At 36.9% G+C, this 18,643-nt stretch overlaps 1 protein-coding gene across 5 annotated transcripts in view; it reads right to left on the bottom strand.

Moving 5' to 3' along the window:
* The window catches only part of LOC110450922, a 29,214-nt gene extending 10,847 nt beyond the window's left edge, over nt 1–18,367 (bottom strand). The window contains exons 1-2 of one of the 5 annotated variants that reach the window (XM_021498727.1): nt 18,234–18,367; nt 1,801–2,077 (exon numbers count right to left, since the gene is read on the bottom strand). The gene's annotated coding sequence lies outside the window, so the exon portion shown is untranslated. Of the gene's footprint in view, nt 1–1,800; nt 2,078–4,898; nt 4,935–6,003; nt 6,097–14,603; nt 14,677–18,233 lie in introns of those variants that run through there. The other 4 variants (XM_021498726.1, XM_021498730.1, XM_021498728.1 and 1 more) reach the window with 4 other exon arrangements.
* Between the last annotated feature and the right edge of the window lie 276 nt (nt 18,368–18,643).

Genomic DNA, 18,643 nt, shown 5'->3' with positions numbered 1-18,643 from the left:
TACCTTATGCCAATAAAATCTGTATTTGTTTGAAAATACTATGTTTATCATCAGTGATAGTGTTTGCCTGACTTTACAGCTGACTACTGACTGCTTCCCCGGACACGAAGGTGCTCTATTTACCCAAAATTTGGAAAAAAATGAAGAATATTTTGTCAATTTCAATGAAAATTATGTTACATTTTAACCATTCATGCATGCAGGAAACAGGCTGTTTTAAAATTTACATATAGAAAAACACTTATGTTGTTGACTGTTGTTCATTGCAATGTAAAATTTATCCTAATTGAGGAAGGTAAAAACGGCAAAAGTTGTACTGTAGGAAATATTTCCCTGTACACAGTATAAGTGATGATGCATGGATATATAGAACAAGCAAATTCGTGGAATTTATATCCCCCGCTTGCAGGACATATTGTAGGTAAACATTATTGAGGTTAGGTTTAAACATGTGAGTATCGTGCTGTTGAGACATAATGTATAGCTTGAAACTTGAAGAAAATAAAAGCCCTATACCTCATTGATTATCCGTAAATATGCACAAATCACATCGGTTGGCAAACTTAGCATGATTTTTGATTGAAACATCTGAACAGTATTTACAGCAATTATCACACGAAAAGCAAAAAGTGCCCAAGATGGGTGGAAAGACAAAGGAACACAAACATTGTCATCAAGTCTAAAGGATTTTGGCTAATATTTGCTAGAGTTATCAAGCTGAAACTGCAGATAATGACGTTTTCGTTAATCAAGGGGCCATAACTCTGCCAAATGGGGTCCCCTGAAAGTGGTCATCAAACTGTGCCGAGCCCTTAATGCATTAAACACTGTTACCCAGTTTAAAGACAATCGGATAATATTTGCGAGAGTTAATTAACAGAAACGGCAGATAATGACGTTTTTCATTATTCAAGGGGGTATAACTCTGCCAAATGGGGTCCTCTGAAAGTGGTCATCGAACTTTGCTGAGCCCTTAAGGCATTTAACCCTGTGACCAAGTTTGAAGAATGTCTGTTAACATTTGTTGTAGACAGACAGACAGACAGACGGACAAACCCAAATTAATATCCCAAGCTTCGGTGAAAGCGGGGCATAAAAATATAATATTTCTCTGTAAAGTAAATCTCTAAAGCCAGATATCACACTTTCCCCTGAAATATACTGTTCCCTATGATGTTAAGTAAGACAATATAAATTTTATTTAGCAAGCATTTATAAGATACCTTTTTAATGCACATTCCTGGTATAATGTGTAAAATAGCAAATATTCTTAAGGGAGGTACTGTAACTCACACCCAAGGTATAACGTGTAAGGTAGCTTAATACCATATACCTAAAGGGAGATAACTCTAACACACATGTGTAAAGCTAACAAATATCTTTAAGTCTTACACAAGTCACAGGTATAATATACATATATGTACATGTGTTAGTTAAAATATACACATCTTAGTAAAATAACTGTACCACATTCACATATCGTCGGTAAAATTTGCAAGGAAATGCGTCAAATCGGTATTGGAGAAAGACAACCCAATCTCAAGAAAATTCCACATAAAGAAATAACGTTTTGTGTCCGTGTCATTCCATGTCATTGTAGAATGCTTCAGGCTAAATTCCTTTCCGATTAGCTTTCACTTATCATCATCTGTCAACAGTGATTAATGTATGGCCATGACTGTAGGGAAATATTACACGATCAACAGCACTTCATATTGCATGTCTCAAATGACTGTGAGTGCACAATATTTCCCTTGTACACACTGTGCAATATAACCTGCTTGACATTTATAAACTTACACATACTTCAAACTTCCCGGCCGTCGTAGTAACCATGGTGGGTAGAACTGTCGCAAGATTTGTCTGAGAGTTCTACATCTTGACCTTTCACCTCCTCCAGTGAACCCTGCAATCGGCCTCTGTAGCAGCTATAGTTAACCTCTGATGACCTCCAACTGTCAGCCCACTGAGAAAAAGATCACCAAGTCATTGCTGGATGAGGATGGACAACATCTTATGACCTCTGACCCCTGTCACTTTAATCTTGAGCTAACATCAACACTCTAAAATCTATTGACTGAAAGAAAAAAACAAAAGTACACTTAAATATAGAATTCAGAGATCCACTGTTATATATTGTGTTATACATAAATACCAGGAAGAAATTTGCAATACATATAGTTTGTATATATTCATAACCTGATTGTTTCATGTTATTCAGAGATCCACTGTTATATATTGTGTTATACATAAATACCAGGAAGAAATTTGCAATACATATAGTTTGTATAATTCATAGCCTGATTGTTTCATGGTTTTTTTCTCTTTACTTTTTACTTTATATTATGACAATGGGTCTGTTATATACGCACATTTACAAATGTAATACTGGTATTTGTCATAAAGGTTGTTATATTTTTTCTATACCTCCCTAGGAGTCAGACCTGGGACTTTTTGTTTACTGTGTTTACACTTGACCGAATCTGAATAATATAGAACCCTGCGTAAACAAGTCTATATTTTCACCTAGCTACCATTGTATACTATACATTTCTATGCATATATCTTTCAATTATAGAACCTGTACACATATACCGGTAAATAAAACCAAAAACAAATGTCAATCATAAACAACAAACACCCTTTACAGGTAAATTTAACCTGCCCAATTAAAACCATATGTGTATAAGATAACCTGCCCAATTAAAACTATCTGTCTATAAGATAACCTGCCCAATTAAAACCATCTGTCTATAAGAAAACCTGTTAATATATAAAACCTGTTTATATAAACCATCTGTGTATAAGACAACATGTCAATAAAGACCACCTGTCTATATAAACCATCTGTGTATAAGACAACCTGTCAATATAGACCACCTTTAAGGAGGCATGGTAGTCCAGTGGTAGGACGCCGGGCTTGTGACCGAAGGGTTGCGGGTTTGCGCCACGGCACGGCAATGTGTTGTATCCTTAAGCAAGATACTTTACTCCGCTTGTTCCAGTTTACTCAGCTGTAAATGAGTTCGTGGCTGGGCAGTGCTAGAATTGTTGAATGGTAGCTGTTAGCGCCGAAATGGCAGCTCCAGCTGTATGCTCCCAAGGGAGTTGAGAAATGTACTGGCTAGTTGCAAAGGCCCTATAACCACGGATAATAATTTGTGAACCGCTTTGAGACGACCTACGAACTAGGTTGTGATAAAGCAGTATATAATAACCTCCAATTATTATTATTATTAATTATAAGATAACCAGTTAATATATATAACCTGTTTATATAAACCATCTGTGTATAAGACAACCTGTCAAGAAAGACCACCTGTTGAGAATGACAATCATAAGATTAATGGTATTTTCTATATAACAAGTCACCCCTGCAGGTGGGGGATAGGGAAAAGAATACACCAGCTGTTACCCACTGCATATATCGTAGGAGGCGACTAATGAGGGAACACCCTGCAGAATTGGGGATTTGCTTTGGTGTCCTCTATTTGGGAACACAAAAGCGACCAAAATATATCGACTGCAGCCATTGAAATATTTGGGATCTTTATCTTTCTAACTACCTTTTATTGCCTAACGCCTTGCTTGGCAACACCTCACGTTTGGCCTTAATGTTGAGCGTTCACCAACGTGGGAAGGCAATGGGTTCTATCCCTAGGCCTGCACATACCACCCTTAAAAATGGTAGTTGTTATTCCCTGCTTATAACGTTCAGCATTTAGGGGAATGGCAACAACTGGTTCACCTGTTGTCAGTATAAAGTGACCGGCGGAATGCTGTGATGGGTGCCTTCTGCATGGTATTCAGTGAGATAGCACTATAAAGTTGGCATCAGATCTGTGTAATCACAAGGAGGTAAGAACACCAACATAACCTGTCTCCTGCATACACACACGCAAGCACGCATATACACTACACATATGGAGACACATCCTTAAATGACCTTAGCTGTTAATAGGACGTTGAACAAAATTAAATCAAACCAAACTATATAAAACGCTCTTAATAAAGTTTTAATATTTCGCTTGAGTGATCTCAAGGGGTTTTACAGTTAAATATAAGCTTTGGCAAATTTTCCTTTATTCTGAACTGAGTTTTCTTAAAAAATTCAAAGGCAAATTTAAATGCACGTGTCCATAGAAAACAAATTTAAATATTGTTTAGGGAAAATTAGAATATGCAGTGATTATGAAAAAACATCTGAAACTTCTATGGGGAAAGTACTGATGATCTTTTCCACCAAATATACCTGCTGGTTTAACTAGAACTGTAAGCCAAAGGCTAACTAATACCCCCGCTGCTATATAAACCAGAACTGTAAGTTCAAGGCTTACTAAGGCAAAGCATTGCAAAGCAATCCATAGTCTCCCACCAGTAACAAGTTTTTCGCACAAAGGGGCATACCTCCATCAAAAAGGGTCGAAATCCCAAATTAAAACGAGGGTGCACAACTGCATAAGATACTGATCATTCATGCAATTTTTTAATGAAATCCACCTGTAAGTTAAGGAGGTGTTGTGCGTACAAGTTACTGCGGACGACAGACAGACAGACAGACAGGGTGATTCATGTATACCCCCCCTAACTTGGTTGCGGGGGTATAATTAACTCATTCACCCCTGATCATGAAGACACATTTGAACTCTTCCATTTCAAATGGTTCATTATGAAACTTCAGGAGTGAAGGAGTTAATTTGTAGTAAACTGCAACCTAACATGCAGAGACTGAGTGCCAAATATTGATTTAAGGGAGAAAAAATCTGAACTTACATTTTTCTGGATAACAAGTAAAATTGTATTTCCACTAACCATAATTAAGACGACGGTTAAATAAGGCAAAACAAAAATGGTGAAGCTTCAAAAATGATTACACTGGTAAGCCAATACATACATACATGTAATCTGAGACTACACTTCTCAACTAGGTCTCCAACATCCTGGTACAAAAGATGGGTAACTCATTAGATAAGATTAAAAAGCAATTTGAGATGTGCACAAGTTTGGAAGGTCTATATTTACATCATGTCCTATGTCATCTGAGGTTATCACTGCAGTAAGCAAACAACTTGTTTTTATCAGTTCAGCTTCCCACTTCATGTGTACAGAGTCTCAGTTTGTGTTTATACTCACTCTGAGATTAGACTGTGATTCACAATGAATTACTTCATATCAAGATTAAATGCCATTTTTTCAATGTTCATGCTGGTATGAATGCAAATTGGATACATTCATATTCAATGAGCCTGCTGCAACCTAAGTACTGGCATGAACATTGAAAAATGTCGTTCAATCCTTATATCTACATTAAAATTGTTGTAGTTATTATTGATCTAAAGCAGGCATTCACTTCTATTTTCCATATTTAAGTGTAACAGCCTATGATTACCAAAACGTTTGCACCTAATGATTGTTTCATGTTTTTCGAGGAGAAGCTTCAAGATGAAACTGATTAAATTGCGTTCATACCCCTATGAATGCAATTTATTCTAGTAAAGCTTATAGAGGAATGTGCAGAGGAAATGTAAATATACATATTTGATGTACAGCCTTAGAATTTACATGCAATAGTCAATTGGCCTATGTAATAACAATTTCTTGTAGACCTATTGAAATTTTCATAGCTAGCTTAGACCAGCTTTTGACCAACAAATTTGCTAAGTTTGAATAGTTTCATTTAGTACATTGTAGGAAATTACGAAAGTACATGTAATTATAAAGAAAGAAAGTAATTTTAAATGTTTTCGCTCACTACTATATACTGTTTATGTCATTGAACCATATACACATCATAGGTAATAACACCATAGATAATAGGTCTATGAAGTTAACCGTTCCCAATTTCCGATAGCTATATATACATGTATATATAGACCTACAGTGTTGTCTATGCTGGTGGTCTATGGGTCTATAAGCAACAGTAAAGTGCAAATATGGAAAAATAAAAATTTGCAGATAATATTTTACATAGAAATTTTACAAGAAGCATCAATCATGCCATACATAAATTAAACCTGTCGTAGAGTAGTCATATTTCCGAATGAGTCCTCATCAGTGGTAAAGATTTATGTAGATATATAATATAGCTGTATCATAATGTCAACGTCAAGTAGTTCAGAGGTTATAAGACACCAACTAAACGTCATCACTTCTACGTCCCCTTCTTCCTAGCTAGCTATATATACCAGGATTGCCACCTTCCTGCATTCCCAGACCTGTTTGTAATATCCGACGTGGCGTGAAGGGTTGTTAAAAACATATCTGTAATGACATGTTGAAGATGAGCTTATATCATGAAGAGAAGTAAAGTGCCACTTCACTTCAGTTTAAAAATAGGTTTCCAGTCGTTAAAACCAGGAAGCAATCAAAAAGTTAAAATAACAAATTGTGGCCTGCACTGAACACATCCCGCATAAAACCGGAAAGGCATGATACATATGTAGACTTGTATAAATGGGTTTTATATGCAAGCTTAAGGGTGTTGAATTGCTATTTTGACAGATTTTGACAGATTTTGACATATAATTACACGCTCCACCTGTATTTTTAATTAAAGTGTGCATTGAAAATTTTCACATTATGAATAGGGAAAACATAGCATTATTTCTACTGTTATTGAGAATACATTCCTTATTTTTTGTCATTTTGTGAAAATAACTAAGGTACCTTTTAGCTATGGGAAACAGCATGTATTCTGCTGTAAAATCTGGGCAAAAAAAAAATCACTGAAACCTTACATAAAATCTAGTCACAGACATTAGGCATATGAAATTATACACCTCAGATGTGATTATATAATAATAATAATAATTCCAGGATCTTATATACCGCTTTAATTTATCCCAACCTAGTTTGTAAGTTGTCTCAAAGCGGTTCATAAATTATTATCCATGGTTACATAGGGCCTTTGCAACCAGCCAATATCTTTTTCAACTCCCTTGGGAGCATACAGCCGGTGCTGCCATTTCGGCACTCACAGCTAGCTTTCAACAATTCTAGCATTGCCCAACCACGTACTCATTTACAGCCGAGTAGACTGGAACAAGCGGAGTAAAGTATCTTGCTCAAATATACAAAAAAGTGCAGTAATGTGACTTGAACCCGCAACCCTCTGATCACGAGCCTGGTGTGTCCTACCACTAGACTACCGTGCCTTCATGTGTTTACATCATAGAAAAGTTGTGTACACGCACACAAACATTTCACATCTGATTCAATTTTGGAATTACATTCAAACCGTATTGAAATAGCAGCATACATTTATTTATTAATTGTAATTACTTTGATTACATTACAACATAAAAAGGTAATATACCTGAAAAAATAGGGTACAGGTAGGTTGGTAGGCAATTTTTTGGTTTGTTTTTATTTTTTTATTTTCATGGATCAATTTTATGGTTTATATTAAATTTTACAATGCATTTCCAAACATATCAATGGCTATTTGTCAATAATAGGGTCAGACTTTCAGAAAAGGAAGAAAGTACATTTTAATGAGCGCGTTGCTGTAAACTTTAACTTACTTATAAATTGTGTTTTGCAACAATGTTTCATGAGTTCCCAAAAAAGGTTAGCCTTTAATGTGTGGACGCATTTGTCACTGGCCTCGCTGCCATACTTATATCTACATCAGATAAGAAGTTATAAGTACAAAATATATCTTTTTCACACGGGGAACACTTATGTCATATCTACTTGCATATTAACTCATGAAATAATTAACACCTATGATCAGGTATCAGACACACTAATGACTGAATGTGTTTCTCTCTCAAATGTGAATATAGATTTTTTAGATATTATTATTACATCACGGATCCCTGCCCTGTTGCATGCAAAAACACTAGACAATTCCACACTGTAGTTAGTCATATACACAGTAAACTCCCCTTAAATTTCTTTCATATAACTGTAGCGCAAAAACTGGGCCAGGTGACTTCAGATGACCAGGTATCTCATGAAGTTAATAAGGATGACAGTATACATGCACTGTGCATATGATCAGGGTTCCAGGGTTTGGATTCTGGTCTGATCCCGTTGATTACTCTTTCTTTATTTCATCTTGATTCATACAAGTGCTGCATGCATGGATCTCCTTTCAGAAATGATTTATCAAAACTTTTGCCACGATGGGAACAAAACTTTCCATTGCTTAGTTACAATTTTGGCGGTGTTATGGGCAGGTGATCCCACACACAATAAACACTAGTACTACATGACAATATTGTGATGTGCATAATTATCTAGCAGAACTGGAGTGGGTCGATCACTGGCGAACAAGTAGGTCAGTCGATAGAGCAGAGCGTCCATTTAGAGTTCAGAGGGGCTTGGGTTCAAATCCTGCTCTGGCAGTACATTTTTTCCTCTCCTGTTACATTTGGCCTCCAACAACATATACCCACTGAAAGTGGTTAAGGGTCTCATGTGTCTGTATAGTCAGGGACTTTGTTAAAGGAGGGAGGAATGTTGTGGAACTGGACTTGGTTGATCGTTGGCAACTAGATGTATAGGTAGCTCAATAGGTAGTGCATCCGTCTAAGAGTTTGGAGGGTCCCGAGTTCAAATCCCAGTCTGGCTGTTTCAAATGACGATGCTGATGATAATCGGAAAAAGTCTATCTTTCCTCAGTATCCACATGTATGTCCATGGTATGTTCGTAGTAATGTGATAAAAATTCATGAATTGTACATGTATGTTGTTGTATTATTTTAGATTTACGAGTTGTCCTTAATTTACGTTTTAACTCTGCATAGCCTAACTTAACAGTGCTCAATATTCTAGACTTGTATGGTAAATCTCACATGAAATGTCAACCCTATATAAATCTGTATACTTTACCCCGACATGTTCGTCTGCTGGATAACCGAACTACTGGGTAGTGAAGCGGACGAAAAACCTATCAATCAATCAATCAACCTTGACATGCTATGCTAAGCCTTGAAAAATATTACGGGTGTAACAGGATCGCTTTTAAATTTTACTTATTTAAATGTATAGTCAGGCCACAATGACCTTTTGTGTTGACCTTTGATTAGTGATTACCAGATTGACTGATTGGTTTGGTTTGATGAGATTTATCATCCTATTAGCAGCGAGGCTATCTAAGGATGTGGCTCTATGTCTGTATGTGTGCTGGAGGCAGGGTATATTGGTGTATTTGCCTCCTTGGATCCCGGATCTGACGCCGATTTTAGAGTGCTGTCTCACTGAATTACCACATGTCGAAGGCACCCAGCATCGTATTCCACATAGTCACAATTTAATGTTGACAGGTAAAGAAAAATCAATATTCAAACTTAAAAAGTTTTCGCTTTCGATACATATAGACATACCAGTATCTTCTCTGCATCCTTGGAATATGTCGTGACAAAATCAAGGTTAAGGTTCTTTACGCTATTTATTACGGATGATACATGGTCATTAGCCTAGTCTAAGGTCATACCCATTGATGAATATCAAATGAATCATGCAGCAGCATAATGGTATAATCAACAAGCCTTGAAGCATCTTCAAAAGACAGGTGTCAGCATAGCGATTGGTCAGATATTTATACCTAAACTAATCAAATAACTTTCTGCAAGCCTTTGATTTTGTTGTGACATATTCCCAGGGGTGTACATATTACGTAGAGATCAGAAGATATGTATATCAAGATTGTAACCCTTGGATGTCAGAGATCAGAAAATATGTATATCAAGTTTAACCCTTACATGTCGGAGATCAGAAGATATGTAAATCAAGTTTGTAACCCTTGGATATATATATCTAAGATGTTGGCATGGTAATATTAATGATACTTGACATATTAAATTTAATATGATCATGAATAGATGCACATATATCTGAAAATAAAAGTTTATGTAGTCGTCCAATAAGAACAAGTTACGTCGAGGTGATCAATGTGACAGTCGATCACAAGTCGTTTTGCTTTGGCTTTTCTTGACTGTATTATCTCAATGCACAAATAAAAGCATCAATTCAATCAAACTATTTTTAATCCTTAACACTCTCAAATGACTAGCTATGTAGGGGAATACTGAAATACTGAGCATGGACTAGACTATTGGTAATTATTATCATCAATTGATAGTTATGTTACAACATTGTTTGTGCTTTACATTCTATTAACAATTATGGACGTTTAAGGTGTGTCAGGTTTGTGGTGGAGGAAACCGGAGTACCGGAGAAAAACCACTGACCTGTCGCCAGTGCATGGTTATATTACCGACCCAGCTGGTAGGCCTCAAACCTGCGAGCCAATAATAGGGGCTAGTGATTTATAGATGGTCAGATGCCTTAACCACTTGGCCACTGCCAATGATACATCAGGTCAATATGCTACATAATTGTTTTTTCTGTACCTTTCAAAGACATGATACGGAAAATGCACCAATCCATGCTCCTGGGGCGTTGACTATCACCTGGTTGATAGTTTACAAGCTATCACGTGCACCTTCTGTATGACTATCAAATCCATTCACATTTTGACAGTTTTTTTTTCTCTACATGTGATTGGCTGTTTCTGAGCATTGATGATGTATATTAAGTATACTGACAGAATCAAAAGGACAACAAATTAAAACATTTATCAGCAGGCTGTTTGTAAGCTGATCAGCCTGAACTATTTACCTCAAGCTTTAATTTGTCCTCAGCAAACAGCTCCAGCCTCAAGGTTAACTCAATCACCCTTACATTTATGAACTGGACTTACCCAGTCTTTCATTTGGTAAGGTTCAAATGTGATTTTAGGGGTGAATGGGTTAATAAACACGCTCCTCAAAGCCAGATGATAATATAAGTGTATATTATCATGACTACATACCTGTATGAATACATGTATATGAATCTTGTTTGTGTGATGACAAACACGTTTAATTTATCACCATAGATACATACTATACCTGTGTATCATATCATATATCCAGGTAAACTATGTATACCTATATATAGATCAATACAAGAGGATAGAATTCCTGAGAGGTGACCAATGGTCATTTCTGGTCAGTGACCATAATATGTCTATTATACATGTATGTATTGGTCAAATATAGTTCAAAGTATTCGTATGGTCGTCTGAACATGATCGTATGAAATTCCGATTTAACATTTAATACTGAAAACAGATATGTTTATTCTTTAAGAAGATATCTGATTTTTGTTTTATCTCACATATATCTTGATTAATTGAATATATTTCATTCAAAGATATCTTCCATTTTATTTACAATCAAGACATCTCTATTTCATTGAGAGATACATCTCTGTTGCAATTGAAGATATTTTTATTATATTTAAATCAAATTGTCAGTTGTTATTTTTCTGACCTGGAGTTGCACTTCCATTTATGATAGAAAGCTTAAGACTGTAATACATGTACAAATATAAAACATTTATCCATCATAATTTTGTTTTTTCCGCAAACAAACTGTTTGGTTTGTTTGTGTTTTACTTCCCATTAACAGCTATATGGTCATTCAAGGACGTGTCAGGTTTTCACTGTGGAGGAAAGCCGGAGTTCCCAGAGAAAAACCACCGACCTACGGCCAGTACCTGGCAGAGAAAAACCACTGACCTACAGCCAGTACCTGGCAGAAAAAAAACACTGACCTACAGCCAGTACCTGGCAGAGAAAAACCACTGACCTACGGTCAGTACCTGGCAGAGAAAAAACACTGACCTACAGCCAGTACCTGGCAGAGAAAAACCACTGACCTACAGCCAATACCTGGCAGAGAAAAACCACTGACCTACGGCCAGTACCTGGCAGAGAAAAACCACTGACCTACAGCCAGTACCTGGCAGAGAAAAAACACTGACCTACAGCCAGTACCTGGCGAATGCCCAATGTAGGTCTCAAACCTGTGACCATTTTGATTCCACTAGGAGGATTTGATCCACAGACCACTTGGCTGTAAAGCAGGGATCAACCATTCTGCCACATGATATACAACATTACCGGGAACAGCCTCAAATTGTGTTAACTCCCTAAAAAGGCTTGCAACATAGAATTTGGTTTAGTTTGGTTTGTTTGTGTTTCACGTCCCATTAACAGCTATGGTCATTTAAGGATGTGCCAGGTTTTGGTAGTGGAGGAAAGCCAGAGTTCCCGGAGAAAAACCACCGACCAACGGCCAGTACCTGGTGACTGACCCCCGACCCATTGTTGGAGGGCTAGTGGTAGCAGATTGTCAGACGCCTTGGCCACCACGGCCCCAACACATAAAACTGTCTGTATACTGATATAGAGGTACATGTATAATAGATCTAATAGTAAAACAGCAGTAACTTTCTTTATTAAATCATATACATTTGAAAAGTAGGAGGGGGGGGGGGGGGGGGACACTACCTTATATACATATACAATATGCATATTTATATATACATATATACACTGTACACTATACAGAGATGGCATGTCACTTCAACTTACCTATACACATGAGCCTTAATGTTGCATATCAAGTACTTGATATTCTACCCAACCCCCCATTTTCTGTAACATCCACCCAACAACGGAAAAATATACAATACTTCCGGGTACATCAACTACACACACTTACATCTGTGGGGATTAATGTACAAGGATGGCAGATCAGTTTTTGGTTGTGTACACAGTTTATATATATATTCTACCGTAATAGAAGCTGAAAAATGCATGGCCAGACTGGGATTCGAACCCGAGACCCTCTGAACTCTACACATGTCACTCTTGACCCCTTAAACTAGATCTCTGACCATCAAAATATGATCAGGTGTAAAACTTGAAGTTAAGATACCATGCAGTATAATATATGAATATAAACTGAATATTTAATATGTCCATTAAATGAAAGCCTTTTAACTGTTTTGAATGGACGGGCATGACACATTGACATACCAATGAAGCGATTTCTTTATATATACCCCTCCACTCTATGAAGGGGATAGAGGAGCGAGTGGAAGGGTATAGGGGGAGGAAGGGGAGGAAGAGAAAGGGTAGGGGGAGGGAGAGGGAGGAAGGGTATAGGGGGAGGAAGGGTAAGGGGAGGAAGGGTAGGGGTATGATTAAATTTTACAGATTAATATTTTCATTACCATTTCGGAGGATTAGAGATGACTATATATAGAGCACTGATACAATCATACAGTACTAGTGCTGTCACCAGTAAATATATATTGATAAACATGACCAACAGATTTATATATCATCACCTATTTATAGAATGTACAGTCATATGAAATAGGTGATGAGGTATTCACTTTTTTGATACATACATGTACATGTTTCGGAAGGAGGAAACATATGCTAGGACCTAATAGTTTGTTTTTTCTTCCATGTTAAGCTATATTGTAGGTACATACACAAATATATATTTATAAATCTGTGCCTCATGTGTATTCATTAATACTCTTTGTTTTTGTACCTAATAGTATGAACATCATCCTCGATATCCGGGGGTTACGCTCACTTTCACTCTCTGCACCCCTGGAATACCCTGGTATGTCAGAGCAAAATTGAAGGCACCAAGATAGCTGTTTGATTGGTCTCAGGTGAAAAAAACTGACCAATCGCTAGGCTTCTACATACCTGTTCTTTGAAGATTCTTTTGATGTATATCAAAGGATCGAACTAGTCTTCTTGTCTCATCAACAAGGTGGTACACACTGAGCCTTCAATTTTGCCACGACATATTCCAGGGGTGTAGAGATCTAGAGAGTGAAAGTGAGCGTAACCCCTGGATATCGAGGATGTATAAACATGTACCTGATGTGATATCCCAGGGTTATCGGAGATTGAAAAATTAGGGGTGTCACAATACGACAAGAGTATATCACAATATATAGTAATACAGAATGAATGTATTGTGATATGCATCCCGATATATTGTCATAGGAAGGATGTGCTCAATTTTATAATAAGTTGTTGTCAAAATGTTATCAAACTTAATCATATATAAAATAGATTACATAGATTTAAGATTTTTGTCAAACCAACCATCGATTACAAAATGCTTATTTGCATATTAGAAATTATCTGTTAGAATTTATAGTAATTTGCAAAATTAAAACACCAAGCAGATACACATAAAAATATGCTTTTGAAAAATATTGTGATTCAGCAATATTTTATCTCTGTATTGTGGTACGAACAATATACCCGTCTATTGCGCCATGTGATATATCTGTTTTCCTATAAATTGTGACAGCCCTAGTGAAAATGAGTGTAACCCCAGGAGTATCGAGGTTGCCCAATCATATACAAAGATTCCTCAGTGAAAAGTATAAACACCATGTACAAACTTGCCCATGATTCAATCGACATTAAATTAATTCACCCCTGAAGTCACATTTGAACTCCTCCAATTCAAAGGTTGGAATAGTTCCTTATGAAATTTCAGGGTTGAAAGAGTTAAGATCAGGACTTAAAAAACATTTTCTACATATTCCACCCAACAGAATCACCCCTTTAAATGATGTTACTTATATATCTTCTTCTAAAAACACCTTTAAGCACCCCCCCCCCCCTCAGTTATCCCTAATTTGATTTCTCTTTTAGCCCATATGACTGACTTGGCATCCTTCAGGTAGAGTTAATGACTTTAAAGAACACAATCCAGACTGACCTGTTTCCAATGATCAAATGCAGGAGCTGTGCGCATGCCTGTTGGATTTGTTCCAAGGGGCCCCTAAAACAGCCGGACTGGTTTATATAGCTGTTTGTTAGATAGGGCCAATTGCAGGAAAAACACAACACACACACTCGTTGCAAAAATGATACCATGTACCAGGTACATATATATGATTCCATTTTTAAGCAGAATTAATTATATGGCCCCTTGGCCTCTGCAGTCGAAAATTTTGACATTTGACAGAACTTAATATGTCTATTGTTATGTACGGGGAACTCACATACATATATATATATATGATAAAACATTATATAATGCAGTGCGTGTGGATCTAGCTAGACATCAATGTTATTGTGACCTAAACTTAATTTACATGCCTCCCTGTACCTGACGCTGTACATGTGGATACATACCTTTATTATCTAAATAATTGTAAATGATAAATTGGCTACGTCGTCGTAAAATGGCCATGACCTCAAAATGTAGCACTTGTTATACTGTCACCATTCAATCATGTATTTTGGTTATGATGCACAAAGGCATTTATGTTTATTGCTAAATAAAGATATATGTATATCAATATTTGTATTATTTGTCAGGATAATGGAACGTATCTAGATTCAAATAAATAACATGCTTTATTTATAACAATTAAGTGACCATGACTTTTATTCCATGGCCCTGAGCTGAAAATTAATTTGAGGTACTTGCATGTTTACTGAACATGCAGTTATAATGGCAGTCAATATTTCAGTGGGATTGACAAATGACCATTTGGTGAAGTTCATCCCTGAAATCCAAGGGTTTTGTTACTAGTACACATCCTGTATATCGGGAAAACTTCACAACAGTGTAACTTTCGCCAAAAATGGGGAAAGTTTCCCAGTATACAGTCTTTAGATCTCTGCACCCCTAAAACATGTCTTTCCTCAATATCCAGGGGTCACGCTCACTTTCGTTCTCTACACCCCTGGAATATGTCATAACAAAATCTGATCACTTTCGCTCTCTACACACCTGGAATATGTCATAACAAAACCGCTCACTTTCGCTCTCTACACCCCTGGAATATGTCATAGCAAAATTGAAGGCTCAGTGTGCAACACCTTGTGGATGAGACAGAAGACTAGTTTGATCCTTTGATGTACATCAAAAGAATCTCGTGGCCATGGTAAAACTTACTGGCTTTAAAATTTGGTGTTGCTCCTCTGTAATCTTCAAAGGACAAGGATCAGCCTAGTGATTGGTCATTTTTTTTTACCTTACACCAATCAAATAGCTAGCTGCATTCCTTCATATTTGCTATGACATATTCCAGGGGTGTAGAAAGCGAAAGTGAGCGTAACCCCTGGATATCGAGGATGGAAACATGCCATGACAAACTTAAAGGCCCTTTACACAACATCTAGCGGAAGATACAAGTAGATTAGGCTGTTTGATGATTATCAAAATAAATCATGTGGCAGCATAATGGTAATATCATGAGGCTCTAAAGTTGGTTGTAGCTCCTTTATATAATCTCAAAGGACAAGTATCAGTGATTGGTAAGGTTTTCATACACTGAAATAAATAGCTTCTTGAATTGTGAGCCTTCAATTTTGTCATGACACATTCCAGCAGAAAATTAAAAGATACCAGGATATGTGTGTTTCGAGAGTGGAACCCTCGATTTTGAAGTTGGGTAAAGTTCTAACTTATGTTATATTATAACAGGAAAGAGACAACTGACTTCCACCAGGGGTTAAACAAGTGGCTCTCAGCTTCCCAGTCACACAGATACAGATACACAGATTTATTCTGACTGTCAGCTCATAACTCAAGGGAAATCCCCTCTAGCCAGAAGAAGAGCATGATCATTGTGTATAATTAAAATCTGCATAAATTACATCACATATCCTTTGTATATAATATAAAGCAAGTGCTCCACTCTGTGTTAGAAGGCCTTAGAGACTCCTCAATTTACATACATCTCTCCAGGCCATACTTGGGATTTCTGGTACTTGACCTCCTCCAGTCCATGTACATACCAAATGAGAGACAAACATCCTTAAGTTTATGTATGTAAGTGTGACAACACGACAACAAAACAATGCAAGTTATTATGTGCTTTCAAACAATGACGTTTTCAAACTGTACGCCACTTTTAAATGATTGCTGAACATAACATGTAAACTGTTTACCGGAGTTTCCTCAGGCCCTGACACCAACCATTTTGACAGGTAGAATGAATAATTGATTACTAAACATTACAAACAAACTGTTTACTGTAAACTAAAACCTTCGAGTAATTCCATTAATTAACTCCTGATCATTTACCCCTGATCATGAAGACACATTGAAATCTTCCAACTCAAAGGTTGGAATATTTCATTATGAAATTTCAGGGGTCAATGAGTTAATGTCTTGTTGTAGATGATACTTTATTACGATGGAACTGGATCCCGGACTGGGTTGAGGGTCAGGGAATAAGTACAATCTAGCTGGTAGAGTGTCTATCTAGACTTTGGAAGGTCCTGATCTTCGATACTCCAGAGGCTACATATACGCACACTCTTGCTCCCTGCACCCTGGAATATGTCATACCGAGATTGAAGGCACGTACTAAGATAGCTGTCGATTTTTACCGTTATGCAACCACAGGATTCTTTTGATGTACAACTAGTCTTCTTATGTCATCAACAATCTGGCAAACATTGAGCCTTCAATTTTGCTATGACATATTCCAGGGGTGCAGAGAGCGTAAGCGAACACTACTAACCCCTGATGAAAGGTTCTGGGTTCAAACCCCGGTCTGGCCATGCATTTTGTCTACTAGCTCCTACTCCTATTTGGTGCCTGTGACCAACCCTTGTTTCAAGTACTTGATGAATGCTTTACAAGGGGATACCCAAACTTGGGTTAACCCTTTCAACACTGTAGACCATAATGGACTCATCCATATCATTACATGGTAGAGTCTACTAAAGTTACATAGGGGTGAAAGGGTAAAGGTGTCTTCGGGGGGGGGGNGAGGGAGGGATGTAGCAGAACTTGACAGGGTCGATCGTGAGTCTAGAGTTCAGAAGTTCCTAGGTTCGAACCCCAGTCTGGCAGTGCATTTTTCCACTCCTTCTAAAATTACTATTAATTTTAATTACAAAGTCTTTTTGATTTTTAAGTGAAATCCTGCATGAATGGCTTATAATAATCGTTGTGAAATTTAAAAGTCTATTAAAATGCTATAAACAATCAGTATAGATCCGATCTGGGCATCCTGCCGTCAAAATATGCAACTTTATACCATATATGGCGTTAGAGTAAACCTCGGTCTAGCTGTACAAAGGTGAGGTATGATGAGTGTCAATATTGCAAGCAGTGTTACTCAATTCGTCACGGTTGAAGCTTGTTTCAATGGGGTATATATTCTAAAGACTACATCTACCATGAGCATATTATGTGCAGGTGAAAATCATTAGGATACCACTTCAAACCCCCTACCTGCATACAAAGACAATCGGTATTGGTGTCTCGTATGATAGCAAGTTGACTCATACTTACTAAAAGGAAACACACCTTTGAAAGCTGTCCAATCACGGATTTCGTTTACTTTCACTCAAATAAATATGACTGTCTGTTTCTACTTACCTTCAAATCAAATCAGTCGATGGGTGTAGGCGGTCACGATTTCAGACTCTGTCTGTGAACTGGAAAATCCACTCTACACATGAATCGTGTTTATCACTTTAAAACAGGAAGTAGATATCGACACTCATTTTTTACTCTCTAACCCAAATACAACAAGGGAGATAACTCATACAGAATGGCACTATGTAATGGTAAATTATTTATTAAATCAAGTAAAACATAATGACTTAAAATTCATCTTAATATATCGAGTGAATGACTATCAACCAAGGAATTATTGCTTCCGTATCTAATTATTTGTCATTTATCAAATTTCTTTTCATTTTTTAGTCTATCAAAATAATTTGTTCACATTTTTATATGGTAGAGAAATATTTCCAATTGAATGATAACAAACACCTCGGAAATAT

This window comes from Mizuhopecten yessoensis, unplaced genomic scaffold (genome assembly GCF_002113885.1).
Source record: "Mizuhopecten yessoensis strain PY_sf001 unplaced genomic scaffold, ASM211388v2 scaffold5547, whole genome shotgun sequence".
NCBI lineage: Eukaryota > Metazoa > Mollusca > Bivalvia > Pectinida > Pectinidae > Mizuhopecten > Mizuhopecten yessoensis.
The sequence above is the reverse complement of the archived record's forward strand: the minus strand, read 5'-3'. Positions and strand labels throughout refer to the sequence as shown.